Genomic DNA, 7,779 nt, shown 5'->3' on the forward strand with positions numbered 1-7,779 from the left:
TTGACTTTGGCACAGACGGCATGCACGTTATTTATCCTAAAGCCATACAGTTTCCAGCAAAATTCAATTGTGGTACGGCTGAAAAAAGGATGTTGCCCTTAGTTTTGTCATGGGCATTCACCGTCCATAAAATGCAGGGCAGCACCGTCGACCATGCAGTAGTATATTTGGGCTCAAAATGGTTTGAGGAAGGACAAGCATACGTGGCTCTAAGTCGAGTCAAGTCTCTGGAAGGGCTATGTATTGAGGAATTGGATTGTACTAAATTATCAGGTAAGAAACTATGTAATAATGATGCACTGAATGAATTAAATAGAATGAGCACAACACACACGCACATACACGCACACGCACACGCACACAACGCACGCACGCACGCACACACGCACGCACGCACGCACGCACGCACGCACGCACGCACACACACACACACGCACGCACGCACGCACGCACACACACACACACACACGCACACACACGCACACAGACACACACACACAACTACACACACAAACTATTACAAATTATTATATATATTTATATTAAAAACAAGAAAATAAAAATCGTTGTTAATCAAAAAACTGTTTTAAAGATTATTATTATTATATTATTATTATTAATGAACTGAATGAATTAAATTTATTTTATGAAAATAAAAATCTGTAAAAAAACTTTTAAGTTAAACAAAATAAATAAATAGTTACTTACCTATCAACCTACGTAGGTGATCTCGGTCATTAATATCTCTGATGGTAGTGGTTGTCATAACATGAACCATGTCAGCGGCCGAAAGGCAGTTCATGAGAGAACACTAACACCAGGGTTTGCTTGGTAGGTAAACTAAGCAGCCCACACTATAACAAGTAGGTATTTTGACCTTCTAGTTCAGAAATATTTTAGTACTAGACAGAATAGCTTTTAGGCATATTAGACTAAAATAAAAACGTGGGGCCCCTCTGAAATCATACCTATAGCAGAGCATATCTTAGACTTTGGTAGATCATGAGCTCAGCGTTCGCTGGTGAAGCCGTAACAGCTGGTTATTGATGGTCAAAACCTCCAGTTACGATTATAGTAAGTCGATTCAGCGGACCTTGGACTCCGGAGCTATGAGGTTTCGGATGCGACCGGGATAAACCGCTAGGATGATGATGATGACGATTATAATAAGTCGATGCAATCCACACTTAGTATAGTAGAAAGTAATACAGAAATAGTTAATGGGCCCCACGTTTTTATTTTAGTCTAATATGCCTAAAAGCTATTCTTCCTAGTACTAAAATATTTCTGAACTAGAAGGTCAAAATACCTACTTGTTATAGTGTGGGCTGCTTAGTTTACCTACCAAGCAAACCCTGGTGTTAGTGTTCTCTCATGAACTGCCTTTCGGCCGCTGACATGGTTCATGTTATGACAACCACTACCATCAGAGATATTAATGACCGAGATCACCTACGTAGGTTGATAGGTAAGTAACTATTTATTTATTTTGTAGTTTTCAGTGCACATAAAATAAAACCGTTTAACTTAAAAGTTTTTTTACCGATTTTTATTTTAGTCTAATATGCCTAAAAGCTATTCTGCCTAGTACTAAAATATTTCTAAACTAGAAGGTCAAAATACCTACTTGTTATAGTGTGGGCTGCTTAGTTTACCTACCAAGCAAAGCCTGGTGTTAGTGTTCTCTCATGAACTACCTTTCGGCCGCTGACATGGTTCATGTTATGACAACCACTACCATCAGAGATATTAATGACCGAGATCACCTACGTAGGTTGATAGGTAAGTAACTGTTTATTTATTTTGTAGTTTTCAGTGCACATAAAATAAAACCGTTTAACTTAAAAGTTTTTTTACCGATTTTTATTATTCTTCGTTGGTGGTAATTAATTTATAATACTCGTCCATCAATGTTACGCCCCGCTCCACTTTATCATTCACCACTCTTATGGAATGAATAATTTCTCCAGAAACTTTGTATTTTTCATCTTCTATCCAAAGTTGAGGTTCTTTTTCCAAAAATGCGGACGATATTCCAAAGATTCTGATAAATCTTAGGATGTTGCTAGAGTCCTCAATATTTTTTTCCTTCCTGGTAATATGTTTGGGAATAAAACCTGAACCTTCGTCATTCAGCGTGTGGGCGAAAGGACTGTATGCTGGTATGGAAACACGGTGTTTTAGAAAGATAATATAATAATATAAAAAATATACATATCAAACCAACGGAGTAAAAAAGCGAAGGCAAAACAAAACCGAAACTGACACAGACTTCAAATTATAAAAAGAACATCTTTTTTATAAAATTAAAAATGAAACTAAAAAGGTGCGTCGTGCACATCGTCTAGGACTAAAAAAAAAAAAAAGATTACTTATTTACAAAAATTATTAGTCGAAAACTAAACAAAGTAATTATTCAGTTCTAACTATCGGCACTAACTTTTTAAAGGACGCCTTAACGTTCCTGATACCGTTTGAACATCAGCCACACGAACAAAATTGTCTCTTCCAAGAAACACAGCAACCACGTGACCTCGCGGCTATATACCTCGGGTTAAATCTCCATCAGCTATAAGAACAACATCTTCGATAGAAATACTTGGTGCTGAAGAGCTGGAACTTGAACGACGGGGCAGTAAACCGGGGAGATATTCTCTTACCCACCGGCTCCAAAACATGTCACTTAGTCATACAGCAATTCTCCAGTTATTACGTGAAATTAAATCTCGATTGCAGAGTGTCGCTGGTAAGGAGCTGCCAGCTGTGAGCAATTGATCGCACAGCATTGCGTAATCCAAGAATCCAGTATTTTTGTCGAAGCTCGTAAACAATGGTTTCCCTATTTCCATAAGGAGTTCGAACGTGATAATAATGAATTAAAAGGAGAATACTTGGATGTTTCCATCTAAAAAAAAAATAGAAAACTTATCTTCTTCATTGACATCTAAAACCGCTGTAATACGACCAGCGATGTATAAGTTTGTCAGGACCAATTTGTGGTGACAGCTTGCGGAGACGACTCTGAGGTTAAGTGGCCGATTATTAGCAATGTATGCAATCTCTTCTTGAAAATCGTCTTCTTGGCTACGACGTAGTATATGTGACTCAGCAAGATTTAAATCTTCCGCCGTTAGAATATTTGAAATATTAGACTGTCTACGCGAAGTTAGTGCCGTTACATTAATAGAATTATCTAAAAAAGAACAAATACAATAATTTAATTTAGTTAATTTAGAAATATCAACTTCTCGTTTTCGTAAACTACGCAATCGCAATATAAAAATGAATATATCCGCAGTTGCTGTTGAACATACTAATCTAATCCATGAACATATAAAGATGAATGAATCTAATCCATTAACGTAATAGATCAGCTGAGAGTGACAACTGCGAACTGGATGAAGTGATCTGATTGACTTGATGCAAATGAGGTTAAGTTAATTATGAGCTTCGATGATTATTAGAATGAATAAAGCGCCAGTAAGCTACTTCACTGGCATCACAAAAAACATGGAGTTCGCGTTCTAAAAGAACGCGACCACTGACGAGTATTGGTGTTAATAAAACTAGTGGACCCGTATAATATAAGTAAGAGCCTGTGGTTTGGTGAGTTTAGTAGGCATTACAAAATCTTTTTGAAGACCGGTATTAACAGCGATTAAATCAGTGCCTGGGTACCATAATAAACCAAGTGTGCGTACGGGTGTACTAACATCACCTTTATCTACTTGAAGTGTATCTAATGACTGACTATGACACAAACTCTTAGGTATTAGTGATAGCGCCCTTGGTTCATTAGATATCCAGTTACGCATCTCAAATCCTGCTTTCTGATGTATATCAACAATATCTGCTACCAAACGAGCAGCTCTTTCCACAGACTCTACACTACTTATGCAAACGTCCATGTGTCCGTGATCAAATGTCCATGATCATGAACGATTACATGGGCCTTTTCAGGAAACTGCTGTTGAATATCATCAGCATTCTTATTTTAATGAACAAAGCTGTAGACGGGCTTGATGCAGCGCCAAAAATCATTAAAGAAATACGAAATAATTTCAAAGATTCATTAGGACTATCGCGCCTTGGAAAACGCTGTGCATCTCGGTCTGCGTTACGAATTTTAACCTGAGGAAACATTTCTTTAATGTCACCATTAATCGCGACACTCTCCTCACGAAAACGCATTAATATATTAAGCAGAGATTGCACGAGCAGCTCTTTCCACAGACTCTACACTACTTATGCAATCGTCCATGTAATGGTCATGAACGATTACATGGACCTTTTCAGGAAACTGCTGTTGAATATCATCAGAATTCTTATTTTAATAAACAAAGCTGTGTGGACGGGCTTGATGCAGCGCCAAAAATCATTAAAGACATACGAAATAATTTCAAAGGTTCATTAGGACTATCGCGCTTTGGAAAACGCTGTGCATCTCGGTCTGCGTTACGAATTTTAACCTGAGGAAACATTTCTTTAATGTCACCATTAATCGCGACACTCTCCTCACGAAAACGCATTAATATATTAAGCAGAGATTGCAAAAGATCTGGTCCGGTTAAAAGTAAATCGTATAAACTAACTCCTTGTGATTTAGCGGCTGCATCATTAATTATTAGCTTTCCACAAAAGGCCAACCTCGAATTGACCCTCTGGTAAACGTTGAGCAGTACGTTCACGCTTTTCATGTTTCATAATATCTATAGAGTCGAGACGATATTACATTTTAATTATATTTTCTATAGACGCATCACTACCTGCGGTGCAATCACAAATATTATTTACAAAATGAACAACATTCGTTTTACTTGACACAAAACCGAAAAGAACCCAACCCAAAGCTGTTAAAATAGCAACTGGTTGAGACCTAGTTCCCTGTCTAGTCGCAATAGGTACAGATAGATGCCAATTATCAATACCAATTATAATGGTAGGTTTTGCATCATAACATAACTCGTCAGCTATATCTGATAAGTACGAAAAAGTATTAATCTCATTTTTATTAACATAACGATCTGCTAAACCTAAATTACTAATAGATCTAGCTTGTTTGACATCAAAAGTTTTTATTGATTTCCGCCCTTTAATCTGAAAATCAACGTATTGAACTTCCGATTCCTTTGATAAACCACCCACACACTGTATGTCTATTTGTCCCATCTGACCCGTTACTCCTATCTGAGAAGATATTTCAGCATCAATAAAGGTAGCCGTAGATCCGTCATCAAGTAATGCGAAAGTATCAACAGAACCAGATGGACCCGATACTGTGACGGCGACGACCTTTAGTAATGGTTTACGAGAAACAGTGGTACTACCTGAAGACGTCTGAGTCACCAATTCTGAACGCGGCTGGTCCGCATTATTGTCTATAGCATGCGAACTTGACTCTCCGGACTCCTGTGTGCTAGCTATGGAATGTGTAAAATTAGAATTATGAAGTATTTTATGATGTTTACGAGAGCAACCGACTATAGTACAAACACCTTTGACACGACAGGTATTATAATTATGTGAACCTCTTTTTAAACATTTGTGGCATAATTTATTTTTCTTAACAAAATGCCATTTGTCATCAATTGTCAGTGCCAAAAATTTATTACAATTGATTAATGAATGAAATGCTCGACAATATAAACAAGACTGTTTTGATGAAATTTTTGATGAGTTTTCAGCTGTTGTAAGAAGAGATGTTTCGACACAGAAATCGGTCTCGGAAGCTTGCGTGTCGTGTTCCAAACTATCACACACCTCTGCGGCATTTATTCGTTCTAATTTCTTATGCCTGTCGAAATTAAAAGTCATGTTAAAATTGAAAATATCAACAATACCGAATTTAGCTTGTACCTCTACCTCTCGATTTAAAAATTCTGCAAGCATTTCTAGTTTGCTTCGACCACTATATTCGTGGATAACAGCAAAGTCATACCACCTACTTTTTAACACAATAGGCAATTTTGATAGCACTGCATTGAACAATTCTGGTGATTTTAAATAGTCATTACCATCAAATAGGCGTAATGTTTCAGTGCAATTACGAACTTTACTGGCAAATACTGTTAAATCCCTATCGTTAGTCAATCTCGACAAAGACCTTACTGAATAAAATTCTTGTAAAATAAAAACGAAAGCCACTCCGTAGGGGACTTTCCGTCAAAATAGGGAAGCTTCATATTAATCCCTTTCGGAGGAGCAACAATTTTATCTGTTAATTTACCTACTGCGGACACCAACGCAGAGATTGGTTCGATTAAATTAACAGCAGGGGGGTTTGTATTTACCTGTGGATTATTAGAAAATTTTAAAGGTGTAGAATAATCATGACCATCTAACCATTTATCCACATCTTCATTGCAGCTACGACCAATACTAGCATGATCACTAGATCGGCTGCCCCGACAGCTGGCTGCTTCAATTTCTGCAATTTCTGCATTATATTTCTTTCTCGCCACCTCCAACTCAACGCGGCGACGTGCTTCGGCTGCCTCCAACTCGATCTTGGCGAGCCGTTGTGCGTGTAGCGCTTCCGCTGCAAGCTTCTTAGCACGAACCGTAGCTGATGAGCGGCTGCAGGTCGATGTGCTGTGAGCACTAACTGCGATCGGTGGTACGGTGGACACCGACGCCGAGGCGGCGGCATCAGGGTGCGTTTCCTCTGCCGACGATGGTAGGGGCAACGCTTTTGCCGTACGAGTATTTGCCGAACTCAGTTTACGACCCGACCGTGTTTCCATTTTTTTTGAAAATTTCGAGTATTGATTCACTGAATATAATAAAATAAGGGAGAAGGACCAAAAATGTGGGCGAAAGGACTGTATGCTGGTGTTTTAGAAAGATAATATAATAATATAAAAAATATACATATCAAACCAACGGAGTAAAAAAGCGAAGGCAAAACAAAACCGAAACTGACACAGACTTCAAATTATAAAAAGAACATCTTTTTTATAAAATTAAAAAAGAAACTAAAAAGGTGCGTCGTGCACACAGCGCACGGGCCATTTTTTGTTTGGTTTCAATAGACACATCGTCATCAAAAAAAGCAAGCGCAAGAAGTTCTTCGGATAGATACCACAAATGTCCTAGGAACTTTGTTGAGGCTTTTTTGGCATTTGCTTTATTCATATTCTCGAACCTTTTTCAGATTGTTTAACAACCATAATTCGTTTCTTGATGCTGCAGTTGGCTCAGGAGCTTGATACCAACATCTGACGTAAATTATATTGACGAAAACGCATATTTCAGTAACAGCTTTTAATTATTCTCTTTTTGTCAATTTAAACTAATCTCTAAACATAAAAATGTTAAGGCTTTTGCCGTCCCATGCGCCCGATGAAGACCTGCTGGAGCTCTGAACGAAATTCCTTCATTAGGCACACCTCCCAGAAATATTATTGTTAGTTTCAACAATTCCTTGTAATCGTCGCGAGGTTGATAATTATTCAGCTATTGTTCAACAAATAAAAATCGGTAAAAAAACTTTTAAGTTAAACGGTTTTATTTTATGTGCACTGAAAACTACAAAATAAATAAATAGTTACTTACCTATCAACCTACGTAGGTGATCTCGGTCATTAATGTCTCTGATGGTAGTGGTTGTCATAACATGAACCATGTCAGCGGGCGAAAGGCAGTTCATGAGAGAACACTAACACCAGGGTTTGCTTGGTAGGTAAACTAAGCAGCCCGCACTATAACAAGTAGGTATTTTGACCTTCTAGTTCAGAAATATTTTAGTACTAGGCAGAATAGCTTTTAGGCATATTAGAC

This window comes from Galleria mellonella, unplaced genomic scaffold (genome assembly GCF_026898425.1).
Source record: "Galleria mellonella isolate WM207_F2 unplaced genomic scaffold, CSIRO_AGI_GalMel_v1 utg1073, whole genome shotgun sequence".
Lineage (NCBI taxonomy): Eukaryota > Metazoa > Arthropoda > Insecta > Lepidoptera > Pyralidae > Galleria > Galleria mellonella.